This window comes from Orycteropus afer, unplaced genomic scaffold, assembly GCF_000298275.1.
Source record: "Orycteropus afer afer isolate SDZICR_OR568_19922 unplaced genomic scaffold, OryAfe1.0 scaffold00433, whole genome shotgun sequence".
Classification (NCBI taxonomy): domain Eukaryota; kingdom Metazoa; phylum Chordata; class Mammalia; order Tubulidentata; family Orycteropodidae; genus Orycteropus; species Orycteropus afer.
In genome coordinates this window covers 1037598-1062244 of record NW_006922020.1, presented here as the reverse complement: position 1 = coordinate 1062244, position 24647 = coordinate 1037598, and positions in this window count along the sequence as shown.

The following is a 24647-nucleotide window of genomic DNA, read 5'->3' as shown; positions in this document are numbered from 1 at the left end:
AAAAGTGAATTTACTCTGTAAATCTTCACCCAAATCCTAAAAAAAAAATAAAAAATAAATAAAAAGATTTACTCTTGGAAACCCAATGAGGGTCACTATGAGTCAAAATTGACTGTGGGTTTTTTTTGGTATATATAATTCATGTTACCTAGCTAAGTAGCATCACCTTTCTGGGCCTCAGTTTCCTCATTTGTAAAATTGGAATAATCATACCTGACAAAGTTATTGTGAGAAATAAATGAAATAATGTTGTTGTTGTTGTTAGATCAAATCAGCTCTTACTCATAGCAACCAAATGTACAACAGAATGAAACACTGCTCATCCCTGCACCATCCTCACAATGCTTGTTGTGCTCAGGCCCATTGTTGCAGCTACTGTGTCAACCCATCTCATTGGGGGTCTTTCCCTTGTTCACTGATGCACTACTTTACCAAGTATTATATCCTTCTCCAAGGGCTGGTCTCTTCTGACAACATGACCAAACTACCAGAAATGAAATCTGGTCATTCTCGTTTTTAAGGAGCATTCTGGTTGCACTTCTTACAGGACAGATTTGTTCATTCTTCTGGTAGTTTGTAGTATTTTCAGTATTCTTCACCAACACCACAATTCAAAGGTATCAACTCTTCTTTCATCTTCCTTATTCATTGTCCAGCTTTCACATGCATTATAAGGTGATTGAAAATACCGAGCTTGGGTTACACTCACCTTAGTCTTCAAAGTGACATTGTTGCTCCTTAACACTTTAAAGAATTCTTTTGCAGCACATTTGCCCAGTGCAATACATGTCTGATTTCTTGACTGCTGCTTCCATGGGTGTTGACTTGTGGATCCAAGTAAAAAGATGTAGTAGTTAAGGTTATGTGTAAACTTGATTGGGTCTGGTTTTGAGTGGCTGGGCAGCTGGTTGTCATTCCCCATGATGAGACTGACAATCAGCTCCATGGTAGAATCTGCCATGAGCAGCTGAGTAGCTGTTTCGGGGATGTGGTCTGCTTACAGTATATAAGGGGAAGCTTTGAGAACGGTCTCTAGCTTTTTTTGGTACACTTGGACCCTGCATGTTGCTTTCTTCGTTCAGCGGCCTGCCATGCCCTACTGATCTTGAGACTTTTTCTGGACTTGAATTAGTACCCTGCCATGTTGTTTGTTAATATTGGGACTGTGCCTTTTTACTTGTTGACCTTGGGTTTGTCAGCCTCGACAGCCAGCAGCTGCCTGAGTGAAGAAAGCCTCCAGCTTCAGGGGGCCGGGAGCAGGAGGCAGAGCTGAAGCCTAAGGTCGAAGGGCTTACACCCAGCCCCTAGAGTCTGGCACTTTGAACTTGGACCCCTAGCCTCCTAAACTGTAGGAGAATAAACTCCTGTTTGTTAAAGGCATGTACTTGTAGTATTTTCTGTTAGAGTGGCACTAGAAGTAAGCAAAACAAATGAAATCTCTGACAACTTCAATCTTAAGTCCACTTACCATATTGCTGCTTATTGATCCAGTTGTGAGGATTTTTGTTTTCTTTATGTTGAAAGAATATTCATGAAGTATTTGACACTCAATGGTTTATGCTCGACTCTAACCTAAAGGTTGGCAGTTCAAACCCAGCCAGCAGTGCCTTGGAAGAAAGACCTGGTGACCTGCTTCCAAAAACAAGACAGCCAAGAAGACCCTATGGAACAGTTAAACTCTGTAATAATACATGGGGTCTCCATGAGTCTCCAACGGGTTTGATTATCAGCTGGGATTCATTGGTTACCGAGGGTGGGCATGGGGAGACTGACAGGGAAGGGGCATGAGAGAACTTTCTGAGGTGATGGAAATGTTCCATATCTTGAGAAGGGTGTGGGCTATAGGTGTAGATGCCTTTGTCCAAACTTACCTAAATTTAACTTACTGTCTTTGTTACCTAGCGCTGTCATGACACAAATATCATAACCGGGTGGCTTTAAAGAACAGAAATTTGTTTTCTCACGTTCAGGAAGTTACAAGGCTGAACTCAGCTTCTAGTAGCTGCCAGAAATCCTGTAGATGCATCTGTCTCTGTTATTCATCTTCTTTCCCCTCTGTGTGTCTCTCTGTCCATTCTGCTCTTTTAGAAGTGATTAGATTCAAACGCTCTTTACCCAGACTGCGGTAGTTAAGGTTGTGTGTCAACTTGGCTGGGCCGGGTTGAGTGGCTAGGCAGCTGGTGGTAGTTATTCCCCATGATGAGACTGGCAATCAACTCCATGGTGGGATCTACCACAAGTAGCTGAGTACCTGCTTTGGGATGTGGTCTGCTTCCCGTATATAAGCTTTGGGAATAGTCTCTAGCTTATGGCACACTTGAACCCTGCGGGTAGCCGTGTCATTGTTCAGCAGCCTGCCATGCTCTACCAACCTTGGGACTTTCAATGGACTTGAATTAATGGCCTGCTGTGTGGTTTGGTAACATCGGAACTGTACCTTTTTATTTGTCGATCTTGGGCTTGTCAGTCTCAGCAGCCAGCAGCTGAGTGAAGACAATCCTCTAGCTTCAGTGGGCTGGGAGCAGGAGGAAGAGCTGAAGCCCAAGATTGAGGGATTTTCACCCAGCCCCTAAAGCCTGTCACTTTGAAGTTGGACTTGGAGCCTCCAAACTGTAAGAAAATAAACTCCTGTTTGTTCAAGCCATCCACATTTGTGGTATATTCCTGTCAGAGTGGTACTAGGTAACCAAAACACAGGTATAACCCACTTAATATAACAAAGAAAATTCAATTTCCAAACCGTATTATATTTGCAGATACAGAAGACAGGATTTCAATACATATGGGGGGGGGAGCGGGGTACAACTGAATCCATAACACTATTTAAGTGTTTCAATTCTATGGTAATTGGACTTCTTTTAAAACATGAAATAAAATGTGGGGCAGAATAGTTATAAATGAAAAACAGCTTAAAAGGCTTATCAACAACAACAACAACAAAGTGGATTAACCATTTAATATGAGAAAGAGCTGGCTGAACAGCTCCCAAGCCAGGCCAAAATCCTCTTTGAGGTCTTACCCAGAGGTGCCCCAAATCTCTCTCTGCAGCATGGAAGTGTCCAGGAAGCTATGGATCTCAGTGACCACAGGGACCCTGGGCTCGGTCAAGGACACTGTGTTGTCAGGCATCATCACACACCAGCTAAAGTATCTCTCCAGCACGCAACTGCTCTTAAGACATATACCGAAGGACCCAGAAGTCAAAGCTTAGTTAAGACTTTCACTGACCAAGAAGCACTTATGCCAGAGGATGAGGCTCAGATGAAAAAGCTCACCCAGTAGAGCTGGCTGTTGGAACATGTTCCCAGGACAGAGCCACAGCTGAAGCCCTAGATGAGGTTGATCCGATAAACACAGTAATCGACCCGAGCATGCCTTTGAAGACTATTACGCAACGCCTTCCTGTTTCCTGAATTCCTCCACCCAGTGCTTAGTGTACTGCACTGAATTCTGCCCTCTCCAGACCGTTGGCATCTGCTATCTGACCAGAGACAGTTGCCAAGAGACCGAAGGCTTAGGTAGCCCAAAGGAAATTTATACTGCAATAACAACAGGGAAAAGAAAAAAAGAGGAATCATGGAAACATTTTCCCTGAACAGAAACCCACAAGATCTGGACCCCTTTATACCTTTTCTTGAGAAAAAGATAAAGAAGCAAAAAATTAAAAAGTACCACTAGATGAGCAGACCCTCTTTGTCCTATCCTTCAGAAGGTACTTGGTCTAAGATTTTAAAACTGTTTAATGTGTAGGAGCTCTGGTAGCATGGTGCCTAAGGCACTTGACTGCTAACCAGAAGGCTGGAGGTTCAAACCTACCAGCCACTCCTCGGAAGGAAGGTTGGGCAATCTACTTCTGTAGTAGTACTGCCTTGGCAACCCAGGGAGGGGTCGCTGTGAGTCGGGTCCGACTCGACAGCACATAACAACAATGTGGTTTACTTAGTTATCTTCTGTGAGTAAGCAATTAAAGTGAAAATGTTTAAACATCTAATTATAATGAATTAAAAAAAATTTACAGTAAAAGATAAAAGAGCAATTTGTTGTTATCTTTTTATTATTAAGAGTAACATATTTATAGTGTTTCCCTATTTTTCTGGAAAAAATTAAAAAATACATGATACTATTTTGGGAAAAAATATCTCAATAGGGTGGTGGTGGTTTGGCAAACTGATGTCAAAAAACACATTGCTGGGACATATTTAGTGATGCTCTATGTAAGTGTATAAAATGTAATTCTGAAGAAAAACAGCATGACTTGCAGAGAGAATATTGCAGACTATAAATTCACTACTGCCTTTAAAATAAGAAACATGTAAATAAGTTGATCACATATACTGAATTAATTTTGTTGGTGAACACTCCTTCGGCTTTTCTGTTTCAAGGATAATCCAGATATAATTTTCAGAAGTCACTATTCTATAAAAATCCACCAAATGACACTTGGAAAACAGGATTTTTAAACAACTTGTCTTTATTTTTCTTTTGAAGATACATGTGTGTTGAGGGATATGATTTATGCCAGAAATTGACACTGTGATATGAATGCTTGAATAAGCACCAAAGGTGCTTGCATTTCCTCCAGGAGAAAACAAAATTAGATCTTGCATTTTCAGATGTTACTTAGTTTAAGAAATGTGTACATTCCAATCCACTTTCCAGTTTTTCTTTCTGCCTAAATGTGACTTGAAGGGTAATAAACCAAAGTGCAATAAAAGGATCAAAAGATAACTTTTGGCCCTATGTAGAGTAAGCATTCTTTGTCATTAGGAAACAAATACATTAAGCATTAAAAAAAAAAAGAAAAGAAAAACCACCCAACTCACTGCCATAGAGTCAGATTTGACTCATAATGACCTCTCCTTGGGTTTCCGAGGCAGTATCACTATGGAAGTACATTGCCCAACTTTCTTTCTGAGGAGTGGCTGGTGGGTTTGAACCACCAGCCTTCTGGTTAGTAGTCAAATGCCTTAGGCACTGTGCTACCAGAGCTCCTACATTAAGCATACCTGGGGGAAAGAAATCTTAACCCAAAAATAGCAGTCATAGTTAGTAAATAGGAATAGCAATAAAAAGCCCTTATATGGTTAGAGTCATAGGTTAAGGAGGTCTTGGAAAGTAACCTCGCTTGTGGCAGGATGAGTGTTAAGTTCTTTGTTCTTGGTAAAAGCAGTTGGTATGGGCTAGATTTCTGGGACCTAGGATCTCAGGGACGTGGCGTGTAACCTGAGTGGCCATTTTGTAATCATAATTGTACCCAGATTCCTAAGTCAGGTAAAGGGAATGTATGTTTATGCACTGTGGTCAAGCATGGGGTGGGGGGCAGCAATAGTGACTGGGGGGCCATTTGACTGCGGATAAAATGGTATATTTCACCCTTTCTTCACTTTGGGAAGGAGGTCTGGTGGTGTAATGGTTAAAGCATTTGGCTGCTAAACAGAAGTTGGTTTGAACCCACCAGCTGCTCTGCATGAGAAAGATGAGGCAGTTTGCACCTATGGTAGTTAAGGTTGTATGTCAGCTCAGCTAGGCCTGGTTTTCAGTGGCTAGGCAGCTGGATATAGTTACTCCCCATGGTGAGACTGGTAATCAACTCCATGGTGGAATGAATCTGCTATGAGCAGCTGAGTAGCTGCCTTTGGGCTATGGCCTGGTTCTGGTATATAAGGAGAAGATTTGCAAACAGTCTCTGGCTTTTGGCACATCTTGATCTTCTGTTTGGCTGAGTCTTGTTGGCCTGCCACGTTGCCTGCCAATCTTGGGCTTGTTCTTGGACTTGAAGTAGTGGCCTGCTATGTTGTCTGTTAATCTTGAGACTATGCCATTTTACTTGTGGACCTTGGGTTCTGAGCCTCCGCAGCCAACAGCTGGGAGAGTGAGAAAAACTCCAACTCTAGTGGGCCTGGAACAGGAGGCAGCGTTGAAGCCCAAGGCTGAGGGGCCTGCTCTTAGAGCTGCCACTTTGAACTCAAACTTCTAGCCTCCTGAACTGTAAGAGAATAAATCTCTATTTGTTAAAGCCATCCATCTGTGGCATGTCTATTATAGCAGCACTAAAGAACCAAGACAGCACCCGAAAAGATTTACAGCCTTGGAAACACTATGGGGCAGTTCTACTCTGTCCTATAGGGTTGCTTTGAGTCAGAACCGACTCAAAGGCAGTGGGTTGCAGTTTTTGGTTTACTTTGGTTGAATCGAATTAACATTGACAACCCAAATGCTATTTACTGCCTTTTAAAAATTGTTACACCTCCTAACATTTTATTGGATGCACTAAAGAATATAAATACTAGCTAATGACTGTCATGTGATTTTGTGTGTGTGTGTGTGTGTGAAAAGCTTTTTCTTTCCTCATACTTGGAAAATTTTCATTCACTGTTATTCTTTCATAATGGACAAGGCTTATAAAAAAGATTACAACTACATTTAATGTTTAACATTTTTTTATAAAACTTTATATATTATCACATTTTAATAGTTAAAAAAAAAAAAAACACCAAACTCTGCCGTCAAGTCGGATTTGACTCATAACGACCCCTCCTTGGGTTTCCGAGGCGATATCACTATGGAAGTAGTGTGCTTTCATGTGCTTTCCAAAATTCTTGTGAAATATTAGGCCCTATGAACCATCGCTGGGCTCTAGAGCATTCTTTATTGATCTAGCATAACACGATTATACTTTTTAAAAAGAGGTAATACTAAAAAAATTGACACAAAATGTAGGTAAAGACAGAAAAAGGGGAAATTAAAAGATATGAAGGCCAACGTGTCAGAGAGCATCTGACAGGCGCTCTGGAGCCCCTGGGTGGTGCAAAGGTTACACTCCCAGCTGCTAACTGAAAGGTTGGAGGTTCGACTCCACCAGAAGGCACCTCAGAAAAAAGCCTGGTGATCTACTTCCAAAAAACCAGCCACGGAGAACTCAATGGAGTCAGAATCCGCTCAACAACAACTATTTAAAAAAGAAAAACAATAACAAACAAACAAACCAAAAAAACAGGCACTCTAGGAGCCAAGAATAGGGGAATGGCAAAGAGGCAATATTTGAAGAAATAAGGATTAAGAATTGTGGTGGTTATGTTTGTGTGTCAACTTGGCTGGGCCTGGTTGAGTGGCTGGGCAGCTGGTGGTAGTTATTCCCCATGATGAGACTGGCAATCAGCTCCATGGTGGGATCTACCACAAGCAGCTGAGTAGCTGTCTTTGGGATGTGGTCCGTTTCCTGTATATAAGAAGCAGCTTTGGGAATGGTCTCTAACTTATGGCACCTTGAACCTTGCATGTAGCTGTGTCATTGCTCAGCAGCCTGCCATGTTCTGCCGACCTTGGGACTTAAAATGAACTTGAATTAATGGCCTGCCATGTGGTTTGGTAATATTGGGACTGTGCCTTTTTACTTGTCAACCTTGGGCTTGGCAGCCTCAGCAGCCAGCAGCTGTCTGAGTGAAGAAATGCTCTAGCTCCAGTGGGCTGGGAGTGGGAGACAGAGCTGGACCCCAAGGTTGAGGGACTTTCACCCAGCCCCTAGAGCCTGGCACTTTGAACTTGGACTTAAAGCCTCCAAGCTGTAAGAGAATAAACTCCTGTTGTTAAGGCCATCCCATTTGTGGTATATTCTTGTCAGAGCAGCACAAGGTAACCAGAACAAGAATTTTTCCAGAGTAGTAGACACAAGTATTCAGATTAAAAGTATCAAAGACTAAGCAGCTTCAACAAAAATAGCTCATCAAATCCATCAACCTGATTGCAGCAGTATAACCTCTGAAAGGGTTGGGATTGGCACGATGCTCAAAGCAGATTTTAGCCTTAGCTATAATGTGTAAATTTTTTATAAGGAAACTGGATGTGTGTATTTCATGTGCAGTCAGTAACTATTTTTAAACGAATTTAAACCTGTTGCTTCTTCCACTCTAAGTACTCTTCCTTCAAGAGCAAGTTTCAGAAGAAGAGCACAGCATCAGGATTGGAGGAAGACTCATTAACAACCTGTGATATGCAAGTAACAGACACAGCCTTACTTGCTGAAAGGGAAGTGACTTGAAGCACTTACTATGAAGATCAAAGATTAGAGTCTTCGGTATGGATTACACCTCAAAAAAAGAAAAAGAAAATCCTCACAACTGGACCAATAAGCAACATCAAGATAAATGGGGAAAAGATTGAAGTTGTCAGGGATTTCATTTTGCTTGGATCCACAATAACACCCATGGAAGCCGCAGTCAAGAAATTAGATGTCATATTGCACTGGGCAAATCTACTGCAAAAGACTTCTTTAAAGTGATAATTAAGGAGCAAAGATGTGACTTTGAAGACTAAGGTGCACCTAAGCCAAACCATGGTATTTTTCAGTTGTCTCATATGCATGTGAAAGCTGGACAATGAATAAGGAAGACCAAAGAAGACTCAATGCCTTGGAATTGCAGTGTTGGCGAAGAATACTGAAAATATCATGGGCCGCCAGAAGAACGAACAAATCTGTCCTGGAAGAAGCACATCCAGAGTGCTCCTTGGAAGTGAGAATGGCCGGACTCATCTACTCTGGTCATGTTGTCAGAAGGGACTTCCCTGGAGAAGGATATCATGCTTGGTAAAGAAGAGGGTTAGCAAAAAAGGGGGAGACTTTCAGTGAGATGGATTGGCACAGGGGCTGCAACAATGGGCTCAGACATAACAAGGATTGTAAGCATGGAACAGGACTGGGCAATGTTTCATTCTATTGGACATAGGGTCACTATGAGTTGGAGCTGATTCAACCACACCTAACAACAACAACAATAATAACAAAAAACCCATTGCTGTCAAGTAAGTTCCAACTCCAAAGGACAGAGTAGAACTGCCCCATAGGGTTTCCAAGGCTGTAGTTTTTATGGAAATAGACTGCCACATCTTTCTCCTGAGGAGTGGTTGGTGGGTTTGAACCACCAGCATTTGGTTAGCAGCCAAGCACTTAGCCACTACACTGTCAGAGCTCCTTTAAAAGAACATAACCAGCCTTCAATTTGGAGTTTCTAACAAGGAAGCCAATCACTTAGAAGCCAGGGAGAAACGTCTTGATTGAATCACCACAAATGGTGTCTGTTTTCAAGGAGTCAAACCTAGAGGAGGAGACAGAGCCACAGAAAAGTGCACAATGAAAACTCCCAAAATAGATGGAGATATCGACTGCTGGCAGGGACAGCTCCTGTTTGTCGTGTGCTGATGACATGCCAGGTGCTTAACAAGCAGAAGCTGGGTTAAATCTGTCCTCTAAACTGACCTGTGAGGCTGGGCTATCATTATTCCCCCTTTATAAAGAATCTTTTCATCAGACTTAAAAAGAATAAGGTAGTTGCTTGGGGATAAGGTCACACGTTAGTAATAATAATCTCACCACCATCAGTTGTCATAAAATAAATCTTGAATCTTGGTGATCCCCTGTGTGTCACAGTAGAACAAAACTCCATAGAATTTTCAGTGGCTGATTTTTCTAAATTAGATCACCAGATCTTTCTTCTAAGGTGTCTGTCTCTAGGTGGGCTTGAACCCCTAAACTTTCACTTAGCAGCCTGCTACTTTAGCCAAGAATACCACCTAGTTAATCCAATAATAACAATAGCTTAATTCACTTCATGAATACTGGCTACCAAGCAGGCACTATTCTAAGAACTTGTTACATGAATGTTTTGACTCATTTAATCCTCACAACAACCTTATAAGGTGGTACTAGTTTCCCTTATTTTATGGATGAGTAACTGAAGTCCAGTTATGTTAAGATCCTTGCAAGTAAGCTAGGATTCAAACTCCATCTGACCAGAGCCTGTTCTCTTAATTATATATAAGATTTTGCATATGTAGTGAGGACATAGAGAAGGCAAAGGAATAGTCTGCACTCAAGGATGAGGGATTTAGGGAGGAGGAAGAGAGCAGGAGACATCTGAGTGAGGCTTAGGGGATGAAGGAACCCTGGTGCACAGTGAGTAAAGCATTTGGCTGCTAACTGAAAGGTTGGCTGTTTGAACCCACCAGCTGCTCTGTGGGAGAAAAAAGTGGCAGTCTGCTTCCATAAAGATTTACAGCTTTGGCAACCCTGTATGGCAGTTCTGCTTTGTCCTGTAGAATTACGAGGAATTGCAATTGTCTTGATAGCAGTGGATTTGGTTTTTGTATTTAGACAAAAGTGGATTTGGCCAGAGCTGGGAGAAAGGGCATTCCAATAAAAGACTAAGCATGAATAAGTAAGGTGGTGGGATTGGAGGTGGCCTTTAGGGAGTGCTAGGAGTGGAACTATAAGGAGGAGGAGAGTGTCCCACTGAGGGGAGTGTCTCTGATGGACTCTTAGGTACTTGAGCTTTAATCTTGGGCTATGAACAAGTAAGGCGGAGCAGTAGAATTCTTTCCTTCCATGGAGGAGACAATGGTTCAATTCCTGGCCAATGCACGTCATGCACAGCCTCACCTGTCTGTCAGTAGAGGCTTGCATGCTGCTATGATGCTGAACAGGTTTCAACAGAACTTTCAGCCTAACAAGAAAGGCCTGCTGGTCTATTTCTGAAAATCAGCCCATAGAAACCCTATGGATCACAATGGTCCAATCTGTACCTGCTTGTGGGGAGGACACTGGACCAAGCTGTGTTGAGTTCTGTTGCACAAAGTGTCAGAGGTCAATTCTATGGTAGCTAACAACAACTTGAACAAGTAACTTACCTGTGATCAGTTTCTTCATCTGTGCAATGGAGATGATAACAGAACCTACTTCAAGGGGTTCTTGGGAAGATGAAATGAGACAATAACCTGAAAGCACTTGCATGTTGTTGTTGTTATGTGCTGTCGAGTCCGCGTCAACTCATAGCGACCCCACCTTGGGTTTCCGAGGCAATATCACTCCGGAAGTAGATTGCCCCATCTTCCTTCCGAGGAGTGGCTGGTGGGTTTGAATCACCAGCCTTCTGGTTAGCAGTCAAGTGCCTTAGGCACTACGCTACCAGAGCTCTGGAAAGCACTTGCATAGTGCATGGCATATCATAAATGCTCAGGCAATGTCTGTTATGAATTGTTACACAAGCGTGTAGTCCCCTTCTTTATATTTCTGTATTAGTAATGACCCTTTGTTTCAAGTGATAAAAGCCCAGGTCAGACAAATATTTTTTGTTTTGTTTTGTTTTGGAAGACTCCTATCACTGTGGAAAGTACAAGGGTTGAGCTGAGTCTGAGGAACAGCTGGATCCAGGGGCTTAGATACTGCCAAGTTTCTCATCTGCTTCTCTCTGCCTGAATCTTCCATTCCTTCCTACTGTTTCAAACACATGTTAGAGTCATGATGGGAAGCAGCTACAGAATCTTTGCCACTCACCAGGAAGCCAGAGTCACTCACTCTACTCTTGGGTGTAAGCAATCTTGAGGGGGGCTCGGATATGACATGGCTAGGGAGGTGAGGGCCTTTAAAACTGGGGAGCATCCATTTGAAACACATGGTGTATGTAAGTGAGGGGATTAGGGCCAGGAACACTGTCCAGAAGAATGAGGTTCAGTTGTAGATACTCAAAATAACAGAGTTCACCCTAATGACATCCACTTTTCCCCAGAGTACATCCTTGTATATATTGCTTTTTGCTATCATGATAGAATCCATGTCCTTTGTTTACAAAGATGTAACAACATCATTAGATTGTATGCATGTGCCTGCGTGCACATTCATGTGTGCATCTCTCCTCTGAACACAAGTTTGGGAAACTTGTTTTTCTCTGTGAAAACTTATAACATCTTCTTTTGTCTCTGTTGTTCTGAAATTTCATGACAATGTAACTTGACATGGACCTATTTTCATTCAATTGACTGGGCACTTAATGAGCCTCACGATGGTAACCAATATTCTTCAGAGTTCTTGAATTACTTCTTTGATTTCCTACTTTCTGGTTTCTGTGTTCTTTCCCACTGAGACTCCTGAATCTCAGGTATCAGAACTCCTAGACTGGTTCTCTAATTCCTCTCCTATTTTCCATCTTTTTCTCATTTTTTTCTATATTTCTTTCACTTTATATTCAGCTACACTATTCTAATTTTCTTTGCTATTATCATAATTTTAGTTTCAACAGGCTTTTATTTTTTTATTATTATTTTTATTTTTATTGTGATTTGGGTAAAAGTTTTCAGAGCTAATTCACTTTCCATACAGCAGTTCACATATACTTTGTCTCATGACATTGACTGCAATCTCCCACAATGCAACAGCTCTCCTCCCACCTCCTCCCCATAGCTATCTCTTTCCTTCCCTCCCATGTACTCCTGCCCCCTGAGCTGTCTACCTGTGAATACGCAGCCCTTCTATTCTCCCATGATTGATCTCTCCAAGGAGTACATCTACCTAATGTAAATGTTCACCTCATATGCTTGTCTTTTGTTTGGCTGGAAGCCATAGGAGTGTGTTTAATTCCAGACCTGAAGGGCCATAGTTTCAATGGTTCCATCAAACTCTATCAGACCAGCAAACCTGGTCCTATTTTTTTTTTTTTTCAATTATTTGAGTTTTGTTCCACATTGTTCTCCCACTCTATCCAGGATCTCCTACATAGATCCCTCTCCAAGTGGTTGACAGTGGTAGCTGGGCACCATCTAGTTCTTCTGGTCTCATGGTTGTATAGGCTGAGGATCACATGGTGTACCACTCACTTGGACTAATTGTTTCCATGTGTCTTTGGTTTCCTTCATTCTTCTTTGCTCTGGACGATGAGAGACCCATCTCAATAGTGTTTTGTGCATATGTGTGCAAAATGTCATTTTAGAAAGAAAAAAGGTCTGAACTTTTTAAAGTGTCTTTGCATGTAAAATAAAGAACAAAGTTTATTTGTTTTTTTATAAGATTGTTTTTTGTTATATCCAGTCCAGCTCAAGAAAGTACTTTCAAATCCATACAATGCATAGCTAACACCAAGATGTGTTTGTGTAATTGCTAAATTGTTGATTTTAGTGGCTTGTGTGGAACTAGTCAACTAGGAAACATTACTTTGTAAGCAATAGAAATAAGAAAGGTGTTACGTCAGACTCATACAAGATCATTAGGTGGTACACTGACAGTATGTGATATGATTTATCCCTAATCCAGAAAACTGTCAAATTAAAAAAATTGCAGATAGATGGTTCTACAGATTCTGTTGTTGTTTTTGTTAGTTGCCATTGAGGCAATTTCAACTCATGGCAACTCTGTAGAGCAGAACTGCTCCACAGGGTTTTCAAGGTTGTGTGTAAATTGTTGAATAGAAAACTAATTTGCTCTGTGCCTCATGCAGCCACTGAGACTATGGTCCCTAGCTGCCCATCAGGTCTGGAACTGAACCCACTCCTGTGGCTTCCAGCCAAACAAAAGACAGGCATAGGAGCTGAACATTTACATTCGGTAGATACACTCCTTGGAGAGATCAATCATGGGAGAATAGAAGGGCTGTGTATGCACAGGGAGACAGCTTGGGGGGCAGGAGTGCATGGGAGGGAAGGACACAGGGAAGAGGTAACTATGGGGAAGAAGTGGGAGGGGAGTTGTTGCATTGTGGGGAGTTGCAGTCAATGTCATGAGACAAAGTGTATGTGAACTGCTGTGTGGAAAGCGAATCTGCTCTGTAAACTTTCATCCAAATCACAATAAAAATAAAATAAAAACTAATTTCTCTGTAAAATTTCACTCAAAGAACATTAAAAAAAAAAAAAAAAAAAAAGATGTGTTAGTAGTGTATGGTATCTACAAATCTAACTCTTCCAAAGTAAACTTACAAGTTTCTGTTTCCTAACCCCACCCTCATACCAGCCAAAGCCACCTGGTTCCACTATCTCCTGAGCTATGGGGGCATACTGAAATAAATTTAGGTGGCTTCTCAGCTTTGCTTTGGCTGGTTTAAGATTCAGCTCAATTACCTTTCTCCTCATTTTAATGAGACGTTATAGATATCAAAGTGTGTTTTTAATCTGCCATATTTAACTGAAAATAACAATTTTTCAAACTCTTTAAATTTTTCTTTTTAAATCAGAGCACCTCTTCCTCAAAGTGAAAATCACTCAGAAGTCCAATATATTAACAAGAAAAAGAGAAGTTGTTTTTGTTGGAGTAGGGAAGAAGTGTTCTCCACATTGGTTGTTTTCTATCTTTGAGTCCATTAGTATATCTCTAGGTCAAGGTTTCATTTGACTTCATCTGTCCCAATTAGTTGGCAGCAATAATGTAAGTTTTCTAAGCCTACATTCCAAATGCTAAAAAGCAAAGATGTCACTTTGAGGACTAAGGTGTACCTGACCCAAGCCATGGTATTTTCAACTGTCTCATATGCATGCAGGAGCTCTAGTAACATAGTACCTAAGGCACTTGACTGCTAACCAGGAGGCTAGGGGTTCAAACCCACCAGCCACTCCTCGGAAGGAAGGTTGGGCAATCTACTTCCATAGTGATACTGCCTCGGCAACCCAAGGAGGGGTCTCTATGAGTCAGGTCTGACTCAATGGCACATAACAACAACAACAACAACATGTGCATGCAAAAGCTGGACAATGAATAAGAAATACTAAAGAAGAATTGATTCATTTCAATTATGTTGTGGATGAAGAAAATTGAATATATCATGGACTGCCAGAAGAATGAACAAATCTGCCTTGGAGGAAGTACAGCCAGAATGCTCCTTAGAAGGGAGGATAGCAAACAGCCAAACACCTTGAGGGAATGAGTTGTTGGGCCTGTGGGCTCGGGAGCATGGTTGCAGGGGACATCAAGCTCAATTGGCATAACGTTCCATACAATAACATTGTTCTGCCTCCTACTTTGATGAGTAGTGAGTGAGGTCTTAAAACCTTGCAAGTGGCCACCTAAGAAGCAACAATTGGCCTGTTCTCACCTGGAGCAAAAAGAATGAAGAAAACAATGTTGCATGATTATTAGTCCAAGGGACTAGTGGATCATGAGAAGCTCAACCTACATGACCCTGAGACCAGAAGAGCTAGGTGGTGCCCAGCTACCACTGTCAACCACTTGGAAGGGATCAAAATAGGAGATCCCAGATACAGTGGGAAAAAATGTGGAACAAAACTCAAAATCATAAGAAAGACCAGACTTTGATAGAGATTGGTGAAATCCCTGAAACTATGGCCCCTAGTCAATTTTGGAGCCTGGAATTGAACTCACTCACATAGTTTCCAGACAAACAATAGACAGGCCTACAAAGTAAATGACTTCAATAGGTAGGTACATTCCTTAGAACAATCAAACGAGGGAGATCAAAAGGGCAACATTTGTTCAGGGAGATAGCTCAGAGGGAATGCATAGGAAAGAAGGACACAGGGAAAAGGTAACCCAGGGCAGAGGTGGGAAGAAAGACAGCTGTTACATTAGGCGATTGCAATCAATGTCATGAAACAAAATGTGTATGAAGTGTTGCATGGAGAACAAATTTGCTATGTAAACTTTCACCCAAATCAAAATAAATAAATAAAAAGAAGTGAGGATGGTGAGACTTTGTCTCATGTACTTTGGATATGTTACCAGGAGGAACCAGTCCTTGGAGAAGGACATTATGCTTGGTAGAATGTCCGCAAAAAAGAGGAAGACCCTCAAAGAGATGGACAGAGACAGTGACAGCAACAATTATGCAGATAGCACAGGAGCAGCCAGTGTTTCACTCTGTTGCACATGGGGCTGCTGTAAGTTGGAACCGAATTGACAGCACCTAAAAATAGCATTCCAAGCCAGACCCTGTGCTAGTTCTTGAGGATACAGAAGTAGAAAACAGGTCCCTGTATTCAGGGAGCTCATGTTTTTCTATGGTGGAAAGAGACATGTACACAAAGAATTATGAGGTTTCAGGCCAATTCCAGGGGAGAAATGGATAGGGGTATCAGTAGGAGCCTGCCTTTCAGTTGCTAGTAACAGCAAACTCATTTAAGGAGAAAGGGTTGGGGAGGGTTTGTTAGAAGGACACAGGTGCATGCTATGGATTCCTAGGGCAAGACATGCAGGCAGGGGGTCTGGGACCCAGAAACTAGCAAAGCTTTGGCAAGGACGTCCTCTTCTCTGTTTGCATCTGTCCTTTGAGAATCACATGAATCCCTTCTGATATCTCTGTGAGTCACTCTTGGAATCATCCTCGACTATTCTTCTCTACACCCCTTAGCAATCTGTCTGCACATTCTGTTGGCTTTACCTGCAAAATACTTTATATCCAGAACCCCACCCTTCTTGCCAGCTCCACCACTATTTCTCTGGTCCAAGCCACTATAACTTTATGCCTGGACTATTGCAGTAGCCTCCTAACAGGTCTCCCTGCCTTTGCCCTTGCCCATTAATGGTCCACTCTGCACACTGCAGCCAGAATGATCATGCTTTAAAGAGTAAGTTAGATCATGTCACTTCTATACTCAAAACTTTCCAATGTTTTTTTCTCATTCAGAGCAAAAATCAGAATCCTTACAGTCACAATAAGGCTCTACACAACCCACCAAAACTAAAACCCACTGTTATAATAGCAACCCTGTAGGACTGAGTAGAACTGCCCTGTAGGGTTTATGAGGCTGTAATCTTAACAGAAGCTGACTGCCACAGCTTTCTTCTGTGAGCAGTTGATGGGTTTGAACCGCCAACCTTTCAGTTAACAGCAAAGTCCTTAACCATTGTGCCACCAAGGCTCCTATTTTCTACACAATCAAGGCTCTACAATTTCTCTGTCCTTATCTCCTACTTAGGAGCTCTGTTAGCAAAGTGCCTAAGGGCTGGTGGTTCAAACCCATCAGCCACTCCTCAGGAGGAAGGAAGGAAGGTTGGGCAATCTACTGCTGTAGTGATACTGCCTTGGGAACCCAAGGAGGGGTCGCTAGGACTCAAAGGCACATAACAACAAGAATAACATCTCCTACTTAGGAGGAGAAAGATGTGGTGGACTGTCTCTGTAAAGATTAATCTTGGAAATCCTGTAGGGCAATTCTGCTCTGTCCTTTAAGGACACTAGGAGTGGAAATGGACTCCATGGCAACAGGTTTGTTTGTTTTATCTTGTACTATGCCCTCAGCTTCTGCCACAATAGTTAGCAGGCGGCTCCCACCTCAGGGCATTTACTCTTGCTGTTTCTTTTCCCTGGGTTGTTCCTCCCCCAGTATCCACATGACTTTTTTCCTTTTTCAGATCTTTATCCAAATGTCACCTTCTTGAAGAACACTTCCTTTGACACCTTAACATTTCAATTCTAGTTCTCTCCTGCCCCAACATTTCCTATTCATCCATTTCCCAGCTTTTTTTTTTTTTCTCCTTAATTCCTATCACCATCTAACATTTTTCTTATCTTGCTTATTATCTGTATTCCACTAAAATGTCAGCTCCACGAGGGCAGGGATTTTGGCTTTCATGGTTCACTGATGCATCCCTAATGCACAGAATGGAACTTGAGGAAATAGTAGCTCCTCAATAAATAATTGTTGAATGACTGCAAGTCTGTGCCCCTCTCTTCCTCGGTAGCCTGTTTGTTTGTTATAATTTTGTATCTGCTCTTTTGAATGTTTAGTATTAAGTTGTTGGGCCAGTTTGGAAGCTCTGTGACTCATTCCAAATTCTTAGCACAAAGACTTGTTGGTCTGGTTTAAGTCAGGACCCCTGGGCCAATCAGCCATGGTGATGGTGTGGGGACATATATACACCCTTCTCTGTGCTAGGGGGCCAGTTCTCAGACCATCGAGGCTTTGGACTAGGCAAAGACACAAACAAAACAGTGACGGTCAAGTAGATCCTGACCCATTACAACCCCATGTGTGTCAGAGTAGAACTGTGCTCCATAGAGTTTTCAATAGCTGATTTTTTGGAAGTAGATCACCAGGCCTTTCTTCTGGGCTACCTCTGGGTGGACTTGAACCTCCAATCTTTCAGTTAACAGCTGGACATGTTAAGCATTTACACGAACCAGAAAATCCTTGGGCTGGCTGGGCAGATACCTGAAAATGGCTCTATGAATGAAAGCAACTTAAATTTTACCTAGAAAGTAGTAGCTGCAATCCCAATCTTGTAAACAAGAAAAAAATACATGTTATGTGTTGGTTCCTTTTGCATCTGCAGCAAAAATGCTATTTAGGTTTCCTGCTACATTCAGCTTCCCTCTCTGGCCTAACCCTGCTACTACTGCTATTCTAGCAGAGAGGAATAACTTGGATGTATCCTGGGCCCAAGGGAAACCAATCCTTTGACTTTTCCCAAGAAGTGAGCAAAAAGACACAAAGGCTGTATAGTGGGTTTGTAGAGGCTCCAGAGCAGAAGGGACCTGACTGATGTAAAGTCAACTGTAGAGAAGCCTAAGTGATGGGAAAGTAGCAACCAACAGCAAGTAGTAGAAGTTAGTTTATGGAGAGAAAAATCCAAGGGACCTATATTAGTTTCCTGTTGCTCTTGTTAGTTGCTGTGTGGTCAACTCTGACTCATGGCAACTACATGCACAATAGAAGGAAACGCTGACTGGTCCTGCATCATCCTCACAATTGACAACGTGTGAGAGTCCATCATTGCCACCACTGTGCTAGTCCACCTCACCAAGGATCTCCCTTGCCCTTGTTGGTCCTCTACTTCACCCCAGTGTCCTTCTCCAGCAATTGTTCCCTACTGATGACTTCTGCAAGGTAAGTGAGTTAGACGATGTTCTGTTGTGACCCATAAGGTTACATTGGCAAATTTTTGGAAGTGGATAGCCAGACCTTTCTTCCTTGTCTATCTTAGTCTGGAAGCCCCACTGGAATCTGTCCACCATGAGTGACCCTGTTGGTATTTGAAATACCAATGACACAGTTTCCAGTATATTAGCAACACATAAGCCACCACTGTATGACAAAGTGACAGATGGGTGATAGCACCTAGGGGTGTCATAACAATATATCACCAATTAGGTTGCTTATAAGAACAGAAATTTATTAGCTCATAGTTCTGTAGGCTAGAAGTCTGAATTCTGGGTGGTGGTAGGATTATGCTTTTCCCAAAGGCTGTGCAAAGACTCTAGTCTGGTTTGAATTAGGTGTTTGTTTTGGTTACCTAGTTCCACTCTGACAAGAATATACAACAAATGGGATGACTTGAAGAAATAGGAATTTATTCTCTTACACTTTGGAGGCTTTAAGTCCAAGTTCAAAGTGCCAGGCGCTAGAGGCTGAGTGAAAGCCCCTCAACCTTGGGCTTCAGCTCTGCCTCTTGCCCACTGGAGCTAGAGGCTTTTCTTCACTCAGACAATGCTGGCTGCTGAAACTGACAAGCCCAAGGCTGACAAGTAAAAAGGCACAGTTCATTATCAAACCACACGGCCGGCCATTAACTCAAGTCCATTGAAAGTCCCAAGGTCAGCAGAGCATGGCAGGCTGCTGAACAATGACACGGCTACATGCACTGTCCAAGCGTGCCATAAGCTAAAGACCATTCCCAAGGCTTCTCTACATCCCTGAAGCAGCTACTCAGCCACTTGTGGTAGATTCCACCATGGAGTTGATTACCAGTCTCATCGTGGGGAATACTACATCCAGCTGCCCAGGCACTCAACCAGGCCCAGCCAAGCTGACACACAAATTTAACCACCAGTGTTCATCCCTGAACCTATCAGATATAGTCACAGAGGTGGGATCATACATACTCTTCTCTGTGATAAGGGATCAGTGCTCAGAGAATCAGGACTTTAGGCTGGGGGAAAAAAAAGTTACTGTTCACTGGATTCTAACTTGCCGGCAACCTCGTGTATGCAGAGTAGAATTGCACTCCATTGTGTTTTCAAGGTCATGATCTTTTGGAAGCAGATCACCAGGCCTTTCTTCTGAAGTACCTCAAGGCTTTCTTCTGAGGCACCTCTGGGTGGGTTTGAAGGGATTAAATGTTTGCCCCACCCAGGGACTTCCAGCATGGTTCAATCAAGGAAGCCCTAGGCATTCCTTTGTTTGCAGCTGTCAGTATAACTCTGTTGTCACATGGCCTTCTTCCCTCTGTGTCTCTTTTATAAGGACACCACTCAGATTAGATTAGGACCCAACCTACTGCAGCATAACCCTATGATAACATCTTCAAAGACCTTATCTACAAATAAGGTCACATTCATTGTTGAAGCCAAGGGTTAAGGCTTCAACCCGTCTTTTTGGGGGATAAAATTCAATTCACAACAAGGCCTAAGAGCAAAGCTGAGACAAGAGACTGTTGCTTCTGTGAGAGAAAGAGAGAGGTCTAACAACTTTTTAGTTCTTCATTTAGCAACCATTTGTTGAGCATTTCTCCCAACAAATTGTTGGCAAATGTGCTAGTCACTCCAAAAATGGATGAACAAGAGAGACGGGGGCCTTCTCCTTGTGGAGTTAGCACTCCAGTGAGAGAGAAAGACATGAAACAGGTAGACATATGGATAACGAATTCATTAATTAGCTGCATGATTACCAATGAGAATTCATGACATGACTAATTAATTATTTATAACAGCTTTACAGGTTAAATACAGTGTGTTATGAAGACATATGACATGGGGACGTCACCCAGCCTGGGGCCTCACGGAAAGCTTTTCTGCTGGGATTTCAAGGATATAGGAGTTAGTCAGGCAAAGAAGGAGGGGAGAACATTCTAGAAAGAAGAAATGGCCTGTGCAAAAGCTCTGAGGTAGTGAAGAATATAGCACATTTGAGTAATTGAGGGGGTCCTATCTGACTGGAGAGGAGTGAGGAAAGGAAGAGTGTGAGATGAGATAGGAGTGGTGGGCAAGGCCAGACCAGGCTGAGCCTGTAGCAGCAGTAAGGAGTGTATTCCAAATGCATTACTCAAGAGCTCTAAGCAGGGCAGGGCCTGATGTCATAGGCAGTTTAGGGAGGTCATCTTAGAGGTGAGTCTAGGTGTGCTGACATAGAAGACATTTAAGATAGATTCTTAAAAGAAAAAGGCAGGTTGACATATGAAATGCACAGAGCTATCCTAGCTATAGGAGCTCTGGTGGCATAGTGCCTAAGGCATTTGCCTGCTAACCAGAAGGCTGGTGGTTCAAACCCACCAGCCACTCATCGGAAGGAAGGTTGGGCAACCTACTTCTGTAATGATATTGCCTCAGAAACTCAAGGAAGGGTTGCTATGAGTTAGATCCGACTCGACAGCAGAGAGTTTGGTTTTTTGTTTTTTGTTTTTTGTTTTTTTTTGGTATCCTAGCTATGTAAAAAACAAGCAGACAATATAAAAATCTAAAGGAAAACACATAGTGGAAGGTTTGAAAGATAATCTTAGATATAAATGATAAAACAAAACAGTTTCCTTCTCAGGGGAGCAGTGACTTGGGATTTGTGAAACTGAACATTGCTTTGAGCTCAGTGTTGTGCCTGAATTTTACATTGATAGTTGTCATTGGGTCCTGTCAAGTTTGATTGGGAGCTCTAGTGGTGTAACGTCTAAGGCATCTGACTGCTGACCAGAAGAGAAGGAAGACTGGGCAATCCACTTCCATAGAGATACCACCTCAGAAACCCAAGGAAGGGTCGCTATGAGTCGGAATCGACTTGACAGCAGTGAGTTTGGTTTTTTTTTTTTTTTTTTGGTCAAGTTGATTCCGACTCATAGCAACCCCATGTGATGGAGTAGAACTGCACCATAAGGTTTCTAGGCTGTAATCTTCATGGAAGCAGATCACCAGGTCTTTTTCCCACAGAGCCACTGGGTGAGTTTGAATCTCCAACCTTAACAGTTGGCACCCAAAAGCTTAACCATAGTTTCCACAACGATAGTAAATGTCTGTGTTACTTTTGTTAATTAAATCAATGACAAGATATGTAAATAAGTAGCTAAATCCTGTTTTACTGAAAACAAATTAACAAATAGGTTGGATTTACCAGAAGCAGATCCCAAAAGGGGGAGTCCTTGTACAAGTAATTTATTCAGGAGAAACTGGTAAGGGAGTGGAGAAAACAGGATAGGGAAGGGGAAGAAGGGAAACAAGGACTTGAGTTCAAAGTACTGAGTTGCTTCATCCTGATCCAGCCTAGGATCTTAGTGGAAGTACCACCTCAGAGTTGTACTGTCTTGAGACAAGGGAGCAAAGCTTTCATTTCCATTTCTATCAGCTGTTGGCTAAAGGAATAGGGGATGGGCAGAGGTTTGAACTCAAGCTCCTAGCTGCTTCCAGCTCTTACTTCCCTAGGCAAAGAGGCTCCAGTAGTTGAGTGCAATTTTCTGAAGAAGACAGTGTGTGTGCTTCATTGGCAGCTAAAGAATGAAAACTGGGGTAGGCACACACAGAAATGGTAAAAAGGGATCCAAGAGAATCTGCATTGAGCACCAACAGGGTCCACTGCGTGTGTGTTTTAAAAAGTAAAACTGCTGTGGCTGCAGTGTGGTCGTGGATATACAGAGATTCTGGGGTGTGGGCAGATGAGTTGGAGTGGTCTAGGCAAGATGAAGGGAACTCTGGTACCGTAGTGCCTATGGCACTTGACTGCTAACCACAAGGCTGGCAGTTCAAACCCACCAGCCACTCCTCAGAACGAAGGTTGGGCAATCTACTTCTGTAGTGATACTGCCTCAGCAACCCAAGGAGCGGTTGCTATGAGTTGGATCTGACTCGACGGCACATAACAACAACAACAACAGGCAAGACGAAATGATGGTTGAGTCCACTAGGGCAGCAAATGTTTGGAGACAAGTGGAGCAATTCCCTAAAGACTGGGGCTCCTTCCTACAGTTTCTCGGAATCTTTCTACAACTCACCTTTTCTTATTTGATCTAGGTTGAATGGAACTCGGTTTCTTGCAACCAGTAAGTATTTACCAGGTCCTCAGGAAACATCTTAGTTTCTCTGAAGTGCATTGGTACCTGGCATTGGCTTTCTTCAGACACATCACCTAATCATAGCATTCTACAAGATAGAAAAGGCTGGGAACTAAGCATAGCTGACCATCTATGTCAAAGTCCTTTACATTTATTACCTAAATTAGCCCTGTGGTTTTATGATTAATCCCCCATTCTCATATCCATTCCACAACCAGATGGTATGTCCAAGTAAATCATGGGAATCCTAGCACCCTTGCCAGTGATGATTTAATAATTATTATGTGACCCAATTCTGTCCAATGAGACGAAAATGGTATCTGCTGGGGACCTTCTGGGAAATGTTTTCTCCTGAGAGAGCCAGGATAAAGCATAATAAATGCTTTATGATATGAACTGCCCTCTTTCTCTGAACATTGTGCTTGAATATAGGTACTGGAACCACATTGTTGTCTTTCAACAGCCTGAACAAAAAGTCAGCACTGAGATTGGTAGAGAAGAAAGATGGCCAGAACCTGAGTCCTGGACGAGGAAGGACTCTAGCTTTTTGGCACATCTGGATCTTGCATTTGGCCGAGTCTTCATCTCTGTCTTGCCATGTTGTCTGCTGATCTTGGGACTGTTTCTAGACTTGAACTAGTAGCCTGCCATGTTGTTAAGAATCTTGGGACTGTGCCATTTTATTTGTCAACCTTGGGTTTGTCAGCCTCAACAGGCAGCAGCTGCCTGAGTTAAGAGAAACCTCCAGCTTCAGTGGGCTGGGGGCAAGAGGCAGAGCTGAAGCCCAACATGGAGGGGTCTTCATACAGCCCCTAGAGCTGGTGCTTTGAACTTGGACTTCTAGCCTCCTAAACTGCAAGAGAATAAATTCCTGTTTGTTCAAACCACCATTGTGGTATTTTCTGTTAGAGCAGCACTAGAGGACCAAAATAATATGTAAAACGCATTTATTGTGCTTTATCTGATGATGCATATTATTATAATGATGTCTGGCAGACAGGAGGCTGAGCAGTGTAACAACTTCAACTGGTGCCCAGGAGAGATTATGTCTTGTAAGACCTTGGCTTTCTGAGAATATGAGAGAACATGGTGAGGGCAGAATATTGTTCTTCTCTAACAGTAAACAGTGCTGAAGTCACTGGACCTAGGATACCTGTGAATCTGTTGTAGACATCATGCAATGGCAAGATTCTGTGGTCATTGTTGCACAGTAATTATTCCTAATTTGTGCAGTGTGATTCTCACTTTTTTAATCCTTTTAAGGTTATCACCAAAAATTCTTAAAATTCAAATGTAGAATAAACTCAAAAAGGTCAGGAATGGACCACTATTATGTAATGGTGTTGTCAGTTAGCAATGGGGGCTCAAAGAGCTCAAAAGTGCTCACTCAAAAGTGGGCTTAAACTCAGGCTTGTTTGTCTCCAAAATCTGGTCTCTTTCCAGAGCTAACTATAGATATAAGTTCAACTAAGTGAAGTCATAATGGAATGGTTGGTGGTTCCTGAAAAAGACGTTTGCTGCATTTGTTAGTCCAGTATGTCTTCCTTACCCTTTTAGGGATACTCAAAACTCACTGTCATTCAGTTGGATCAGACTCATAGCGACCCCTCCTTGGGTTTCTGAGGTGGTATCACTACAGAAATAGATTGTCCAATCTTCTTTCCGAGGAGTTGAACCGCCAGCCTTCTGGTTAGCAGTCAAATGTCTTAGGCACTATGCCATCAGAGCTCCCCATTTTAGGGATAGAACCTCCTCTTTATAAGGAACCTGTATATCCTGTTTGATGTTGAGTAAACCAAAAACCAAATCCATCGCCATCAAGTGCAATTCAAATTCACAACCATTCAACTACCCCATAAGACAGAGTAGAACTGCTCCATGGGGTTTCCAGGGCTGTAATTGTTTACAG